Genomic DNA, 17,773 nt, shown 5'->3' on the forward strand with positions numbered 1-17,773 from the left:
GCTGCGTCTGAGGGTTGGCCCGGCTCAGTTGTTCCAGCCTCTTGTACTGTACATTTACACATTCACACACAGTCACTCTTTCTAACTTCTGGGACTCTTCTTTGCGCAACTGCTAGGATTTCTCAAGTGCATGTGGCAACTCAGTCCAGCTCCGGGTGGAAACCGGCGGGGCTTCGGAGGGTCTCGAAGGCCAGGGGAGCTGTCAGGGCTGCAGCGGGGACCGGGGAGGATCGAGGCATAGGCGGCTGGGGGGAAAACACCCACAATTTCCACCCCAGCCGCAGCTCCTTCTGCCGCCGCGTATTTCTTCCAAAACTACAGCTGCGGAGCTACCAAGTGCATGGGGCACAACACTTCCCCTTATTGTGGGAAGTAAGGAGGCTGCTCTCCCCCTTTTTTCTTTTCCTTTTTTCCCCCGGCTTGTCCTGGGGGCCTTTTTCTTCGGAGCAGTCGCCATCCCCCGTCTGTCGTGCGCTCCGAGGAGGGTAGGTGACGCCGCGGGGTGTGTGTGTGGGGGGTGTGCTCCGGCGCCACCGCGGGAGGCTGGGACGCGGCCTCGCCTGCGCGTGGGGGCTGCGGGCACAGCTGCCTGCTACAGGGGCGGGGGCTGCAGGGGGCGAGGGGGGATCGCAGGAATCCCGTGCTGGTGCAGTGTGTGTGTGTTTGTGTGTGTGTGTGTGTGTGTGTGCATACGCGCGTGTGTAGATGATGGGAAACAATGCTCCTTTATTATTTTTAAATGGATAAAAACAACGCAAGCTGGTGGTTCGCGCTTCTAGGCTTAAAAATAGAGGGGATTGAAAACTCTGTGCAGTACACTTCCCTTAGTATCTATCCTCCCTTTCCCCGCTGCTTGTTTCTGCTGGTGTCTTATATCAGTATTATAAGAGTTTCCTAGATAACAGGCATACAGAGGTATGTTTTAATAACAGCACTTTTATTGTAAACAAAGTGTTAGGGAATCTTTGGTGAATTTTAAGCCACCCAAAAGATTTTGTTTAGATTTTTTTAAGAGTAACTGTTCGAGGAGGTATCCAACCTCTTTTGAAGATAAATATGTAATATGTTCTAATTTAAAAAATACTTCTCATTTTAAAAATGTTTATTGTACAAGTCCCCAAGTAGAAAGGGGGAGAATATTACTCTGGATTCCTTAGAGATGTTAGGTTTTCAATACCAGCTAGTAATAGGGAGCCCAGACTCCCTTGTAGTCTATGCATATATTAATTCATTTAAAATATCATTTCCAAGCTATTTCTGCATCCCTCATAGTTTATATTAAATTACTCTTTTATTTTTTAAACGTAGCAAGACGTTATTATTTCACCTCTTTCTAAAATGAGGAAAAAAATAAATCACGCTGGGTATTTGAAATATAAAAGTTGTAAAGTGTCTGCTTATCCATAAGCAAAACAATATGTGTTGCTGTGTCTGTTAAGTAGGACAAATCAATTGAAACCCAGCAATACTTAACAGTAGAGGTAAGAGCTTTACTCAATTACTGAGAAGATGGACAGACAGATTAAATACAAACAAGCTGTCCCCTGATTCTAATTAGAACTCAAAACCAACCCTTAAGGGCAAGAATGGATGTTGGTATTAAGCTAGGCATCATAAAACATAAAACACACAGAATTAGTATATTAGAAAAAGCCAGAAAACAAATATAAAGCCCACGTTAGACTTGTTAAGATCTCACTCTCCCTTTTAAATTTCTTAATACTTCCTCTTCTCTGGGGATAGTTCAACCTCTAAGAGAGCCCAATGATACAATTCCCCTTTTTGTCTTCCCTGAGTGCCTGACCTTCAGGTAGCAAGTCGAGAAATCTGTTCTCTTTAGAGCCATTACTGAGTTGTCAGAGAATTCACCTTAGACATCTTGGAGGACTGAGATATTGACAAAACCTTAAAATAAATAAAATCCTCCTTCCATTCAGAGGAGGTATGTTCTTGGTGGAAGACCTTTAAGTGGGAATAAGGGAAAACTTGTGAACTTTTTCAGATCTGGAATTTAGTTTGAGGTGTATGTAAGGAATACACAACTAGAGTGATAAAAGGAAGGAGAATCTGTAATCCTTTCTACATGTGAAAGGCTGTTGAAACTCAGTCTGTCCTTGGCTTTCAACTGTGTTATTTGGTTTTATTACTTAATCTCAGGGGCTTGGTTTTGAAAGGAGGATGGTTTATCAGTTATGTTCTTCTGGGCTGTATATACAGTGAATCTGAACAATTTTGAAAATAAAGACTTGAGTAAGTGGGGAAGAATTGCGTTCTCAAGAAAAATAATCACTGCAGAACAAATAGCAATGTACCTTTCCAGACAAGAGTATAGATTTAAGTGTAAAAGTGGGAAGGAAGTGTTCTGGACTGAAATTTTCAGTGAAATCCTTTCAGGTTTTGCTCAGGATAGCAATGGCCAAAGCTCTGAAAACTTTCATCCTTATGGTTTTATTTACTGTGTGATCTTGGGCTCTCTAGGGTGAGGGTGTGGGTTTAGGGAAGCAGGGGTGTGGTGGGGCAGGAAGGGCAAGGAATGTGCAGCAGGTGGTACTGAGTAGTTTGAGTCTGTTTATTTTGCTGTCTTGGTCAAAGCCTAGTTGTTGTTTACCAACAGTGCCCTGAATAGTTTTGCTGTGACCTACTGGCCCATTGACGTGTGTTTTCTCTCTGGCTCTGTCAGTGTCCAGGTTGGTTTCTCAAGGCTGAAAGTAGGTGGTGCCACTGCAAAGTCCAGGCCATGCATTTGGTTACTGTTCTTAGCGTTTGCAGTGCTGTAGGACTGTCTTTGTTACCTGTGCTTATTCTCCTGTGTTTTTCCTGGCCAGTGTTGAAGAGTTCTTTTCCCATGAGTTGAGTTTATGTAATGCTGATTCCTTCTTTCTGCCTTGTTTCAACGTTTGGTAAAGCCGAATGCCTTGGAAAAATAAGATGGGGGAGGTGGATAGAGCCCCAGCTTGGAGCCCAGTAAGGAAGGACAGCCACCCAATTGGTCATACATGAGTGTGGAGAAGCTTGATGATAATGAGAACCTGAGGTATCCATTCTATTTTGATCACACTTTACTGAGGAAAAAAGCAGAAGAGATTTAAAATAAAAAGATGCCTGTTTACACTTAAACTTGTGGTTAAAGGATTAATATTTCTCCCAGATGGAGAAAGGTATTTAAAATTAAAGTCGCAAATAGGCAACTTAGTCATGAAGTTAATGCTCTTCATGTGCAGAGTTGGAACTTCATATTGAGTCTTGCAATGGTAACCCATCTGTCTTTGCTATATGAACTCAAACTTTACAAGATTATGATGGTTTCAGCAGCTAAGTAAAAGCACATTTGGAAGTGGAGGGATTATTGTGATGAAGACTCAAAGAGTGTTCAGTTTTCAGAGGTTACTATGTACATGTGTGCTTTTAAGCAGCATCTCCATTCTACTGTGGCATTGCCACAATTAATCTTTATAAAGTGCAGATCTAATTGTATAAGTCCCTTGTTCTAAAACCTTTGATACATCCCAAAGATCTATAAAAGTAACTTTAAACGCTTTAGTATAGCAACTAAAAGCTCTTCAAAGCCCTTCATTTTTAGTTTTGTCTTCCTACACAAAGGCTTCTCACTCTTCATACTTCTGATTTCTTGCTCCTGGGTTTCATTCTCCTGGAATGCCCTCTGCCTGGAAAGCCCCTCTTGATTATTGGTGGTTCACTTCAAGTGGAACTTCCTTTGGAAGACTTACCTAATTCTGTGCAGGAAGAATTAATCATTTCATCTTATCTGCTTCCATGATGTTTTAAACATACTGTGAATAATTATTTTTATGCAACCCAACCCACTACAGTGAGTTCCTTAATGAGTGTATTGGTGGTGAGGGAACCACCTGCATCTAGTGCTTAGCACAGTGTCTGAAACATAGTCGGCATCTGTTAATGTTTCCTAAGTGAATGAGCAAGCAAAGTTATGAATGAGAAAAGGCAGTGGTGGACTCCAATTTATTCAGGTAGTTATTTCCCCAAAGTTCATTTCAAAAATGTCTATTTGGACTCATGGTTCACTTTCCAAAAGTGACAGTGCTCCCAAACATAATTCACTTTCCAGACCAGCCCACACAAGCCTATTTAATTCCTAGAATAGATGAAATTTTGTGCTTTTGCTATTCTAAAGTAAAAGCAAAACAAAAGAAAATCTAGTGTGGAACCATTTTTCCTTTTTGAAATTACAAAATACACTTGAATTTAAAGAGAGTAGAAACAGTTAGAATAGGTATACATCTTCCACAATTGTTTTTTATATTATACTGTAAAATCTGTAATCTGCCAGATCCCAGTGGGAGGTCCTGGATTTAGCTGTGAGGACTAATAATGGATTCTGTTGCCTGTGAAATGGGCAATAATCTTAATTAATAAAACAAAATAGAAATACTAATTTTGGCTATTTAATAATTATCTTGAGTGCTAGTGCTTGAGGGAATCAGATTTAACTAAAGGGGAATGTGGAGGTGGAAGAAGAGGAGGAAATTTGGAAGGGCACCTACTTTCGTTTTACTGACTCTTTTTTACTATATTGGTTTTGTTTTCATCTCATTTGAGCGTTTACGCTCAAAGTTGCTTCTTGAAAAAAAATTGTTTTTCTCTGCAGTTATTGCTGCTGCCTAACCTGTAGAAGGGAGGTGAGGGTTACACTCCCTTTGAGCCAAAATACAAATGGGCTTATTTCATTTTCAAGGCGGTGATACTTTTGTCACTTGCATAACTGCCGTTTAGCATGTGGATAATTTGTCAATAAAGAATGCATAATACTTGTGTTTCGGGCACTACCCAGGGACCATATATAGTTCAGTTTCCTCAAGTTCCTCTTTATATAGTACGTCTGAGAAGACTGGAAAAGCAACCATTGATATTTAAGAGTAATAGTCTACTCAGCTTTCTAAATCTTCCATGTTCTCTATTTTTATCAGATTATATGACTGGAAATTTAACTATCCTAATCATATTATAACTCCTTTTTGTTACATTGTCTTCATTCACTATGCTTTAATATAATACTTTTTATTTTTTACTGGGAGTCAATAGAAAAGAGATGGGCTCCATGGAAAACATCTTGGCACTTTTTGTTATGTATTTCAATATTCCTTATATAAAGATCTCTATAAATTCATCTTTGCCTTTAACCTTTTTAAAAGTGTGTCTCGGGCTTCCCTGGTGGCGCAGTGGTTGAGAGTCCTCCTGCCGATGCAGGGGACACGGGTTCGTGCCCCGGTCCGGGAAGATCCCACATGCCGCGGGGCAGCTAGGCCCGTGAGCCATGGCCGCTGAGCCTGCGCATCCGCAGCCTGTGCTCCGCAACGGGAGAGGCTACAACAGTGAGAGGCCCGCAAAAAAGTGTGTCTCTTCTGATTAACTAGTGTTGTTTCTTTTCTTAGAAGAAAAGAGGCTAAAAATCACCATGTTTCTCATTTTGGCTTGTCACCCAAGAAACTCAGAACTAAATTTGATGCGCAGTTGTACCCTTGTTGAGGTTTTCTAATGACATGGTTTGCGTCCTTTTAGCCTTACTTTAATGCACTTAACATACCCCTACCTTTTAACTAAGTTAAAAGTTAACTCAAATCCATTATGGAAATAGGCTGAATTACCTCCATTTTTTTTTCTTTACTTTTTTAAGACATGTAGTTAAATACTTATAAAATTCTATTTTGTAGCTTTAGTATTCCAGAGCCAATAATTTTTCCAGATTATTTTTTGTGGTTCCTTGAAACATTCTAGGTACTGATTTTATACTCCCTGATAGATAAAATGGCCTTGCCTCAAATTTACATTTCTTGAAAACCTTAGGAAGAAAATCATATCCGAGTAATTTTGAAAGTAGTTACTTAAGACCAAACATGTGAGTTCTTTTCAATATGCATATCATAAACGTATAGAAGAGTGCCCTCAGGAATATCTCTGAGAAGCAGAAGAGAAAACTTTCCTTTTCCTACAAATGAAATCTATCAGTAAATTGAGGCTAAAGTCATAATTAGGATCTGTAATTAGGGCTGTATTCTGCCCATCAAATTGAGTCCTCAGAAAAGATAGTAATTTTTCAAATTTCCTGAGGGGAAATAACTCTCATTTTGTCCTGAGTTTTTCTCTCTCTTTAAGTCACATAGACTTTCATAATAATAAGCACTCTAATGAATTAAGTACCTACTGGGTATTGGGTTGGCCAAAAAGTTCGTTCGGGTTTTTCGTAATGTCTTCCAAAAAACCCGAACGAACTTTTTGGCCAGCCCATACCAAGCACTCCATGAGATTTTTTTTAACACATCCTACTTCTAATTCTATAAATAGTTGGAAATAATTAATAATTCTAGAAGTAAACCATATTATATCTAATTAAGGTATATTATTCCCACTGTATAAGGAAGTTTAGGCTCGAAGAGGTAAAACTTACTCAAGACATTATAGTTAATAAGGCATATGGAGTTGAGAAAAACAAATCTATCTGAATCCAAATACCCTGTTATTTCTAATATGTCACCTCCTCTCAGAGCTCTTCTCTTCAGTATTAATTTTAGAATGATAATCTGTGTTTCAATGAGTCTCACATATAGTATAGACCCTGGTCCCAATATGGCCTCCAGGAACTGGCCTTGAAGTTCTCCTGCAGGTCTTTTAGATGACATTCTGGTGCCAGTAAGTTGAGGTCCCTGGGATGGATTACCACCATTAGGGTTCTCTCATGAGAAAAGAAGCTCCCTCTACTATAGGCTGGTAACTGAATCAATCTATAGTGATTGGCTTGACCAGGCTTTATTTCTGGTGAGAGGTGAACAGCAAAGATATGGTCCATGAAACTACAATGATCTATACTTATTGTTTAATTCCCAGACGTTTGCCCCAAGTGCAAGTAATTTATTTGTGAAATGATCCCAGGAAACCCCAGGTAAGGGGTGGGCTTCTTTTTTTTAGGCAAAACGGCTTATGAGAAGTTTTATATGTCAGTACTTTTAATATTGGGTGCATCAAATTATAGTAAAAAGATGACTATAAAGATGCAGCCCTTCTATTTTCATGAACAGTGCACTGTATTACAGTAAACCAAGTTTATATCCACCATTAAGTGTGCCACAGGAACACTGTGAGCAACAGTTGGAGGTGGCAGAGAGAGAAGGGGCAGGTGGTCCTAGAGCTGAGGACTAGAGACCCAACTCAAAAAGCTGAAATAAATAAATAAATAAATAAATAAATATTTTTTTCTTTATTTTTTTTTCCCCAGGAACCTCCATACTGTTTTCCATAGTGGCTTTACCAACTTACATTCCCACCAACAGTGTACTAGGGTTCCCTTTTCTCCATATCCTCACCAACATTTATTATTTGTTATTTTTTTGATGATAGCCATTCTGACCGATGTGAGGTGATATCTCATTATGGTTTTGATTTGCATTTCCCTGATGATTAGTGATGTTCAGCATCTTTTCATGTGCCTGTTGGCAATCTGAATGTCTTCTTTGGAAAAATGTTTATTTAGGTCTTCTGCTCATTATATTGAGTTGTATGAGCTCTTTATATACCTGGGTATGTATCTGAAGAAAATAAAAACATTAATACGAAAAGATATATGTACCACAATGTTCATAGCAGCATTATTTACAATAGTCAAGATATGGAAGCAACCTAGGTGTCCATCAACAGATGAATGGATAAAGAAGATGTGGAGTATATACACAATGGAATATTATATAACCATTAATAAAGAATGAGATTTTGCCATTTGCAACAACATGGATAGACCTGGAGGGTATTTTGCCTACTGAAGTAAGTCAGACAGAGAAAGACAAATACTGTATGTTTTCACTTATATGTGGAATCTAAACAAATAAAACAAATGAAAGAATATAACAAAACAGAAACAGACTCAAAGAGAACAAACTAGTGTTTACCACTGGGGGAGCAGGAGTGGGGACAGATAGGGGAAGAGGATCAAGAGGTACAAACAACTAGATATAAAATAAGATATGAGGATGCAATGTACAGCATGGTGAATATAGCCAATATTTTATAATAACTTTAAATGGAGTATAATCTATGAAAATATTGAGTTCACTATGTTGTAAACCTGAAACTAATATAACATCATAAATTGACTATACCTCAATTAAAAAATAAGAAAAGAAAAAGCTAAAATATAGAAGGAAAGGATTATTTCTCTGGGGGTAGCAACCGAGAAGGGGAGAAAAGTGGAGTTAGTGGTGGCAGTACTCACTGGGCACACAGAAATGAAATGGGCAATAGGGAAAGTAATTTCAAAGCTAATCTTTCTCAAGAAAGGAGCATTTATCATAGAAACTGTTGGAGTGCATCTCAGCCCTATCCGTAAAGATACCTAGAGAAAAAAGTTCTCCAGCCTCCTTGAAGTGTCATCTTTGATTGTTTTATTGTGTTGTGAATATCTGGTTTTAAATTTTCTTATGTGAAGAAACTTCTAGCAAGAAAAGATGAGCTAGGGGAGTCAAAGGAGCCTGATGTTATCTTGTTGCACCTAATTACATAAAACTAGGATTTAGCCACATGAGTACCAACTACAGAATTCCATTTTGGTTTTTGTAACCCATTATGGTTTAATTGTTACTGTGAAATGGTCAAGGGCACTGCCAACAATTTTATACAAAGACATCTATGGGTATACAGAAGGACTAGCCCTCTCACATTTGTCATTTGCTGATTAGAGATTTCATACTTTGGTAACAACTCACACTTTCATCATGGAATAACTTTTCTGTGTCTATGGGGTTAGGCTCAAGTTGGGAGGTTCTGTGGGGAGGCTTGAATTTTGGTGCCTAGAAACAGGTGGAGATTACCAAGGAATTATCTGGGTGAGGAGCCCTGAGAACTCCCGCACAACAGATGGAGCTGCTGGAGGAGGATGGGTGGGAGAAGGGGAGAAGCAAGGTCACAGGATAATTGTCAGAAGCCAAGGAATCAGGAGAAAAGGCAAATTCGGAGATAGTACTGGAAACTAGAAGGCAAGGGAAGTGAGGCATTGTATGATGTGACAAATAAGAGTCAGTTTCTGTGTCTAACAATAGGTAACAATTATTGAAGCCTTATTATGTGCTAATTATGCCAAACTCCTGTCCTGGGTTATCTCCTTTAATCCTCGAGCTCCCACATCAGTAGGACCTATTATCATCTCTCTTTTATAGATGGGAAAACGGAAACTTGGGGAGTCAGTAACTTACCGAAGTCACACAGCCACTAAGTGGTAGATCTGGGATTCAAAAGTAAAATATCTTATTGTGAGATATTATGCCATACTTTATCATTATACTCAGGAATTAGACCTATGTTCCAACCTGGCTCTGATACACACAAGCCCTGTGACCTGGGGCAAATTGTATTAACCTCTTTGAACCACAGATTTCCTCTCTGTGAAAATGGGCATTTAATAATACCTAGTCCATAGTATTGTTATGGTTTTTTTTTTTTTTTTTTTTTTTGCGGTACGAGGGCCTCTCACTGTTGTAGCCTCTCCCGTTGCGGAGCACAGGCTCCGGGCGCGCAGGCTCAGCGGCCATGGCTCACGGGCCCAGCCGCTCCGCAGTATGTGTGATCTTCCTGGACCAGGGCACAAACTTGTGTCCCCTGCATCGCCAGGCGGACTCTCAACCACTGCGCCACCAGGGAAGCCCTTGTTATGGGTTTTAAGTTTATGAAGTGAGCGCGCAAAGAGACTTGAAGGCTATCTAGCATCTGGTAAGTGTCAATACATGTCAACAGTTATTATTAAATTAAATGATGAACATGGGTTTCCTGAGCAGTATTTTTCAAACTATAGGTCTTGCTCTATCAGTGGTCATAAAATCAAATCAGTGGTTCATGACCACTGTTTCCTTTTAAATGAAAAGGGATAGAACAGGATGGAATGGAATAGAAAAAAATCAGTGTTCGTTATATATAGTAAAAGTAAGAATTGTTTCATGTTTTAACTTCCTTTTTTTAATTTTAGTGTGTGTGTATGCACCTCACACTGGGTAAAAACGAAAAATGTGCTTCTTATTATTGATAACTGTCAAAATAAAGTATTTTTAAAATCCTTTAGAGTAGCAGTTCAGAGTGTGGTCCCAAGACCAGCAGCATCAATTTCACCTGGGAACTTGTTAGAAATGCAAATTACTGAGACCCACCTGGGCCCAGCCATTTGAGTTTTTAACAAGGCCTCCAGGTAATTAAGGACCATTACCTATTCAAAAATGGCACTTGGAAATCATGATAAAATTAGGTAAGGGTATATCTAAATGACTTGAGTGGTTAAAAGTATATGTTGTCTTACATTGACTAAAGATGTTAATTCTCCACAAAATGCTGTTTTGTGTCATGTGACTTTAGTTTTGTGTAGTCTTCTCTCCTATTTTTTCTATGCTGCCTGCTCATGGTGCAGGTGCGTGAATCCCACAGAAGTCAATTACTTTATATCTAGAAGGACATTGAGTAGTTACATCCTGTACTTTCTTCTAGAACTACAAGATAAAAGTTTAACATTCTTTGTGAGTAGCCCAGAGCCCTGAATATCTAAGTTGTGTTCAATTTGAAACATTTTAATGATAATAGTCCAGATGCCTGAACAGCTGTAAAACTGGAAATTAGGAACTCATAAAAACCTGCATTCAGTATGTTACTAATTGAGATATTTATTTTGAAAAGCACATGCAGACGAGAGATTGGCAGTCTACTGATAGTTAATGCAACACTAATACAGATGGTAAACACCAAAAAAAACATTTTGGGGAAAAACGGAAGCCATAAATTTCTATACTGGGTTGTTTTTTCCCATTAGTGAAAACAATGAATGTTTTTAAGATATTTAGGGACTGTATGCCATTACTTTAAAGAGAGAGCAGGCAATATTGCATTGACTAGCCTTTGTTCATTATTGTGTTTTACTGTTGTATTTCGTTTTTGGTCGGAGGGTGTATTTAAGACTTAAAACAATTCTGTTTGAAAATACAGCAGCCAGATTCACTAGCAAAGACTTGAGGACTTTTCCATTTTTTTTTTTTTTTAAGAGTATTACCTTGGATTTTTTAAAAAACAGTATTTCAATAGGTACATATTAACTTTTCTAAAAGTAAGTTCTTAGTGGTGTGTGAAAATATTATTCAGGACAGAATTGTCAGAAAAAAAAGAGTTTCAGGCGTAAGAAAGTCAACCTTCTGGTTCACCACAGGTAAAATTTTATATATATATATTTTTTGCGGTACGCGGGCCTCTCACTGTTGTAGCCTCTCCCGTTGCGGAGCACAGGCTCCGGACGCGCAGTCTCAGCGGCCATGGCTCACGGGCCCAGCCGCTCCGCGGCATGTGGGATCTTCCCGGACTGGGGCACGAACCCGTGCTCTCAACCACTGTGCCACCAGGGAAGCTCAAAATTTTATATTTAAACAATGGCTGGAGAGATGTTTCGAAAGATCCTTCTTTACTTTGTAACCTATGGATGGGGAAGAGTGGAAGGGAAAGGAAGTAGGAGGTGGGCTCTGATCCTGCTTCTGGTATTAATTAGCATCTGTGAACTCAGGCAAATCATTTCGTTTTTCTGGACTTTAGTCTCCTTATCTATAAAATAAAGGTGCTCGAGTTAATACTTTCTAAGATTGTTCCAGCTTTGAAAAAGTCTCTGTGGCTAAATAGTAGTGTTCCTTTTGAACAATTTTGATAAGAGTGTGGCTATGTGTGTAATTGACAGGGCTCTGAAATTTGGATGTTTGACTTTATAGAGGAGTGAGGATCTGGAAGTCTGTAGATTACATGATAAAGTTTAGCCTGACCTTTCCTTGTGCCAATGGGCTAGTTTTCATCAGCTGTGGGTTTGGGGTCATGGGTGATGCCATTCACTAAGAGGCTTTTGAAAATGCATGAGGGTATTTTGGTCATAACAGTGATTGGGTGAAGCTACTGGCAGGCAGTCAGTGCCCAGGGGTCAAGAATGCCCTATGTCTTGCAATGTGTGTGACAGTCCCTCACTACAAAGAATTTTCTTTCCCCAAATGCCAAAAACATGTCCATTGCAAACCAGCAAATAAAGTTAAAAGATTGAGTTTTAACGCCATATTTTATAAAGTCATCTGGGAAATGAAGTCATCATATACTTTCTGCTGTTTCAGTAACACAAATGCAAACACTATCTATTCTTAGATGACAACTGGTGTTTATGGTGCATGGGGGAGAACAGCCTCCAGCTCTCTGCACTATATATTGACTATGCAGTAAGAAAAGCAGCAAAATCTCAGCTCTGTTAGTACAGGGTGCAAATATAACTTGAAGGCATACTAGGAATAGTCCTTTTGAGTATGAAATTACTAGTTTCCGCATGACAGCCGTATTTTTAATGAAATCACTTACAGAAGTTGCCATTCAATGGAACGAGACATTTCTTGTGTTCAAATAGTGCCTTGATGAAGGCATTCGATACACAGATTTAATTCTCTATGATAAGAAATATCACTTGCTTAACAGCTTTATACATGATGGTGAATGACATGAATACTTCCTGTTTCTCCTCTGGCCTCCTTCTGCACTGGGTTGGCCTTGTATATTCTGGGTCAGATTAAGGATAGAGCCCATTCAGCAAGAGTGCCTCATCCAGGGCCTTCTCAAGAACCCTGGTAATGTTTTCAAATTTGACATAAACTTTGCTTTGGAATCATTTAAATCACAGGATCATTTTCTTAAAATGCTTTTCTCTCTTCCATCTTCCTTCTTGTGTTTGTCAAGTCCTTGGTTTATTAATGTGTATGTTTTTAAACTACTGCTTATTTTCAGCTCTCAGATACTGTGAGGATAAAAGGTGTTGTATGGGTAAAACTGTTGTCTAGCAAATCAAAGCCAACTTGGTATTTTCCAGGAGTGAAAGGGAACCCCTGTTTCTTGCTTCTTTGGTGAGTTTGGGCCTTAATGCCTCTGCAGGAGAAGGGGGAAAGGGAGGTGAAATTGAAATGTGTAACTTTTCCTATAAATTTGGTAAAAATTTAGATTTCAAGATACGATTGAAATTACAGAATTAAAAAAAAATTTCTTTTGGGTAGTCTTTCATGTTAATTATCTATACTGGGCCTCCACAATGAACAAATTATAAATTACACGCTACATTCCTCTTAGAATGAATTCATTGGACATTGGGACAAAAACCCACTTAGAAAATAGCTATAACCATCTTATCGCAATCTTTTAATACGGGAAATGTGTCCAAATGATCTAGGTGATTTGCCCCAGAATACTGAGTCAGGAAAAGGCAAACCAGACTCTTGATTTTTTGTTTTTCTACCCCACTGTCCCATTTTTCAGAGGTCTTTCTCACTGTGAGTTCCCTGAGACAATTAAACACAAATGCTAGCCTATGGCATCCACTGCATATAATGAATTACCTCCTCTGCTGTGCAACTAGAAGGGTACTAGTTAAGTACCATCTGGCAAAACTGTGAAAAGAGTCACTCATGATTTTCTGTGTTCTATCGATTAGGTGAGGAATTATGGCTGAGAAAAGAGCAAGTGAATCTGTAACGTTTTAAAAAGCATTCTTACTGAGTCCAGAGTAACCCTAAAGGCAGCTGAAAAATTACCATATTAAAATCAAGGTGTAATACATTCTGTTTTGGTAATACATTTTTAATCTAATTCCTTGTAATAATATTAATGATACTGAATCCATTTAATATGAATATTCTCAATACACTGTAGATTTTCATTCAGTTCAGTCTTCAAACCACACTATAATTGTACACTGTTCTCTTATTTTATGTTTTCATATTCCTGAAAAACAAAGAAACAAGCCTGATGGTATATTACCAGCTAAGAGATTTCATGCAGAAAACAAAAACAAAAATTAAAAAAAACACAACAGGTTAATCTCCTTAAGCACTGCCTTGACAGGCCAAATAATCGTTGAAGGTGAGTGAGAGAATGGAGGAGGGGGAAAAAGAGGCTTTGGCCAATGGTAACTGCTGTGTAACGCTGAGAAACAGGGAGAGTTCTTTTTGTGCAGTGCTTTTATTCTCTCTCTATTTGCGGTCCCATCCTCTACTGTTTAATTTGTGGAACATTCCAGGGAGTATCCTTAGCTTCCCTGACATGAGGCTGGGACTGGAGCTTGAAGGCTCTGAGGGAGTCCTTTCGGAAACACGGGAGGACGAATAGAGCCTGTGCCATGCGGCGCATAGCTCAGCTGGTTGAGAGGGACTCCTCCTCGGGAACAAGGTGAGACCTTTGTGCCACTGAGCTGTGGGATGCCAGATCACGTGGCTCCAGGCACCTTTGCAGGCAGTTCTGAAAAGTGTATGCTGCTATCTCAGAAAAGTGGGGTTACTTCGATGCCACAAAAGAGAAAATACTAAATGCTTAGTCTTCCTTCAGACATTTGCAGGCAGCTCAATGGTGTCACTTTGGGACTCGGCTTCTAATATTTTTATTTTCAGGCAAGAATAGGATACTAGTAGCTTATGAGGGTTAGTCCTTATTTGTTTAGCAAATCACACTGAGCAAATGCATAGCAATAATAATAGTGGCCTATATTTTTATTGCTGTTTTCTGTTTGTTTGAAGTAATAAACATTTTCTTTATGTCTTAGAAAGAGCCATTAAGGAAATAAACTTATATTGAACTGTTTTATGGAAATGCCAAGCAACTTGTGTATGATATCATTTATGAGCTTTATTATTAATGTGAAATGCTAAGATAACTCAGAAAGAATAATATGTAAAGGTCATATTACCATGAGCCTGGAGGGGGTGGAGGTGGAGGGGAGGTGGAGACAGAGAGAGAGGGAGGGAGAGGGGAGAGAATTAATAAATACATGTGTGATGTTAAGGTGGGAAGTGCTGAAATTGCTGGTGATATTTCCTAGGACCGTGGGATGTGCTGAGTTACAGCTGGTGCTGCTGTTGGTAAATACTGTCAGGGAACAGATCCTGTGACTGCTTAAGAGATTTGAGATTGATTCCTGATACCGATGTTGAGCCATAAATTGTAACCAGAATAATTAGGACTGTGTTTACAGACTTGAGGGCAGGCAGCAAAGGCCTCTGGTAACTTGTTATTTCCAAAGGACCAGGTTAAATTTTTATCTTAAATCTGAGCTTTGATTTGAAACAAAGGTATTAGCTGATTTTTTCTTGAGTTGGTAGTTCCTTTACCTTGCAATTTCCTGTTATTCCATTGTTAAGTTCCCAGAGAATTCTCTCTAGAGTAAGTTCGCACAGGAACCCGTCTACCTGCCTGCTTTCTGAAATGCCCAATTTGGTGCTGTTATTGATTTTAATCAGAGGCAGAGAAGCACCTTTATTTTTTTGACAGCTAAGAACTGTAGTAAACAATTTAGCCATAGAATGTCTGTTTGGCAGCTTTTGGAAAGTTATTAACCTGGCAGCTCAGCTCTTATTAGACAAATGTATTGATGTGCTTACCTCCGGAGGTCTATGAGGGTAGCAGTTTCCTTGTGGTAATAAGTATTATTAACTAGTATTTGATAGCTTATTTGAAAAAATTTTTCAGAAAAGAACTTGAATGGCATGATATCATAAAAGCCTTCATTATTATATAATTTATTACTGAATTTTTCCCCATAGAGACCATCTGATATGATATTGAGTCTCAGATTTTCTAATCTTTCTGTGTTTAGTCCAACACAAGTGCTTCTTTCTGCAGACTCCAATATCCCTTTTATTAATAGATCTGTTTAGTTTAACACTTTTCTAATATTTAAGCACGGGTGACTTTTTTCACTTGGTATAATAAATAGTATGTAAATAAGTGGTATTTATAAGGGTTAGTACAAAATTTGGTATTCTGGGTTGATCAATTATCTTATTATCTTCTTTATTCTCTTCAAAGTTATGACTAAATCTGGCATGATATTAAATGTCTTGCAATTTATCACCCAAAAATAATGCTTTCTTAGACTAATTTTAACTTGATAACTTTTTCATAATTAATGACCATTTCTGGATTGTAATTGTTTATTTTTTAGTTCATTGATGGCTAGTATAGTAATTTCTTCCATTTAAAGTGAGCCTTTAAGAAAATAGCAGTTTTGTTCTCTTTCATTTCTTCTGCTAATTTTTGTGTGTGACTTTACATATCAGACTCAGAAATTATGACTACGAAAGTAGGTAATGGAAACTAGTCTCTTCTGCTAATTGTCACTTACTGTTCTGTGACTTTTTCACTTGTCCGTATTAAGTCAGCTAGGCTCTATTTCAGCTCAAGTGTTATCTAGAAATCACCAGGACTCCTGGAGTATGTTCACACCCACGTTGCTGTGTGAAAACCAGACTGAAGAGAGCGGTGATGCTGGGCAGAGGTCCAGAGAGGGGTTCAGAGTGAATTAGGTACTTATTGGGGTCTTGGAGCCAGTGTTTTTCATCTAGACTTTTGCCATGAATCTATACTTGCTTCCTCTTGGTTCAAGGAAGATGCTGGCTAGAATACATCGTCAACCAGGAGACCCCAGACTTTGTCCTATGATGACTGTTTCAGTGCCTCTGGATGCCTGTGATGCCATCTCAGAAGAATTAACCTTAAGTTCTCTTAGGCTTAACTTTAAGTTCTCATAGCAGCAGTTTCAGCTGCTTCATGTTATGAATTCTAATGGATTTGAAACTGTATTGAGCAGGTGGCAGCTATGAGTCAGCCACCACATCAATGCCCGGGTCACTTCCATTCTAATTCAGAGTGGCAGGCCCTTTCCTCTTTGAAGTTCAGTGTTTTGCTTCTATCCTTTCTCTAACCACTTTCTTTCTTTACTCTTTCTTCCATTTTGATTCCCTTTAATTTGTTTCTTTCTTTGCTTTATCTCTTTATTACCCTAGAGCTTTGTCATATCAGTTTCCTATTTTCTTCCCATATTGCTTCTCATTATGATTGTTCATGGTATTTATCTGGCCCCCTATCTTCTTCAGTTACACATTTTTGGGGATGTACTGGATTGATCATTGTTTCTGTTCAATTTGAATGAGTCCATGCACTAAATATTCCACTTAGTCCCAAAATACTTGAACAAACTGTTGTATACGTATTATTATTAACTCCTCCTTTCTCTTCCCACACCAAGAAAGGTTTCGTAGAAATGTAAAACCAGATAAGCAGCTGATGTGGCAAATATTACTTTGGTTCTTGGTTCAAAAGACTCTGGATTTGAGAGTCAGTTCTGATACTCACTAGCAGTGGCAAGTCACTACAAATATTTTGTAAAACAGGGGATAATGGTCAAATGAAATAACGTAGCTGAAAGCAGTTCATGGTGCAAATGTTAGCTTTGACATAATTTCAGACATATAAAATTTTGCAAAAGTAGCACAACGAATGCCATTTATCACTTTTTTCTAGATATTAGCATCTTAAAAATATCAGAACCAGGAAATTAACTTTGACATAATACTATTAACTAACCTATAGATGTACCACTGTATTGCACCACCAATGTCCTTTTTCTGGACCAGAATACAACAGGAATCACATATATATTTAGTTGTCATGTCTATTAGTCTCCTCCAATTTGGGACAGTTCCTCAATCTTTCTTTACCCTACATGATCCTGACACTTTTGAAGAGTAGTGACCAGTTATTTTGGAGTCCCTCAACTTGGGTTTTCTGATGTTTTCTCATGATTAAATTCAGATTATGCATTTTTGACAAAAGTACCATAGAATGATGCTATGCTCTTCATATCAGGAAGCATGTGATGTCAAGATGTCTAATTACTAATGATGTTAACTTTGATTTCTCAATTGAGGTCTGCCAGGTTTTTCTG

The 17,773-nt window shown here is 38.6% G+C and overlaps 1 protein-coding gene across 3 annotated transcripts in view; it reads left to right on the forward strand.

Moving 5' to 3' along the window:
• Positions 1–17,773, forward strand: part of ARHGAP24 (Rho GTPase activating protein 24) — a 771,185-nt gene that overhangs the window by 263,544 nt on the left and 489,868 nt on the right. For 2 of the 3 annotated variants that reach the window (XM_067736517.1, XM_067736518.1), the window contains exon 1: positions 60–485. The exons of the other annotated variant lie outside the window; for it this stretch is intronic. The gene's annotated coding sequence lies outside the window, so the exon portion shown is untranslated. Of the gene's footprint in view, positions 1–59; positions 486–17,773 lie in introns of those variants that run through there. 3 annotated transcript variants of the gene reach the window in all.

This window comes from Pseudorca crassidens, chromosome 4, assembly GCF_039906515.1.
Source record: "Pseudorca crassidens isolate mPseCra1 chromosome 4, mPseCra1.hap1, whole genome shotgun sequence".
Classification (NCBI taxonomy): Eukaryota; Metazoa; Chordata; class Mammalia; order Artiodactyla; family Delphinidae; genus Pseudorca; species Pseudorca crassidens.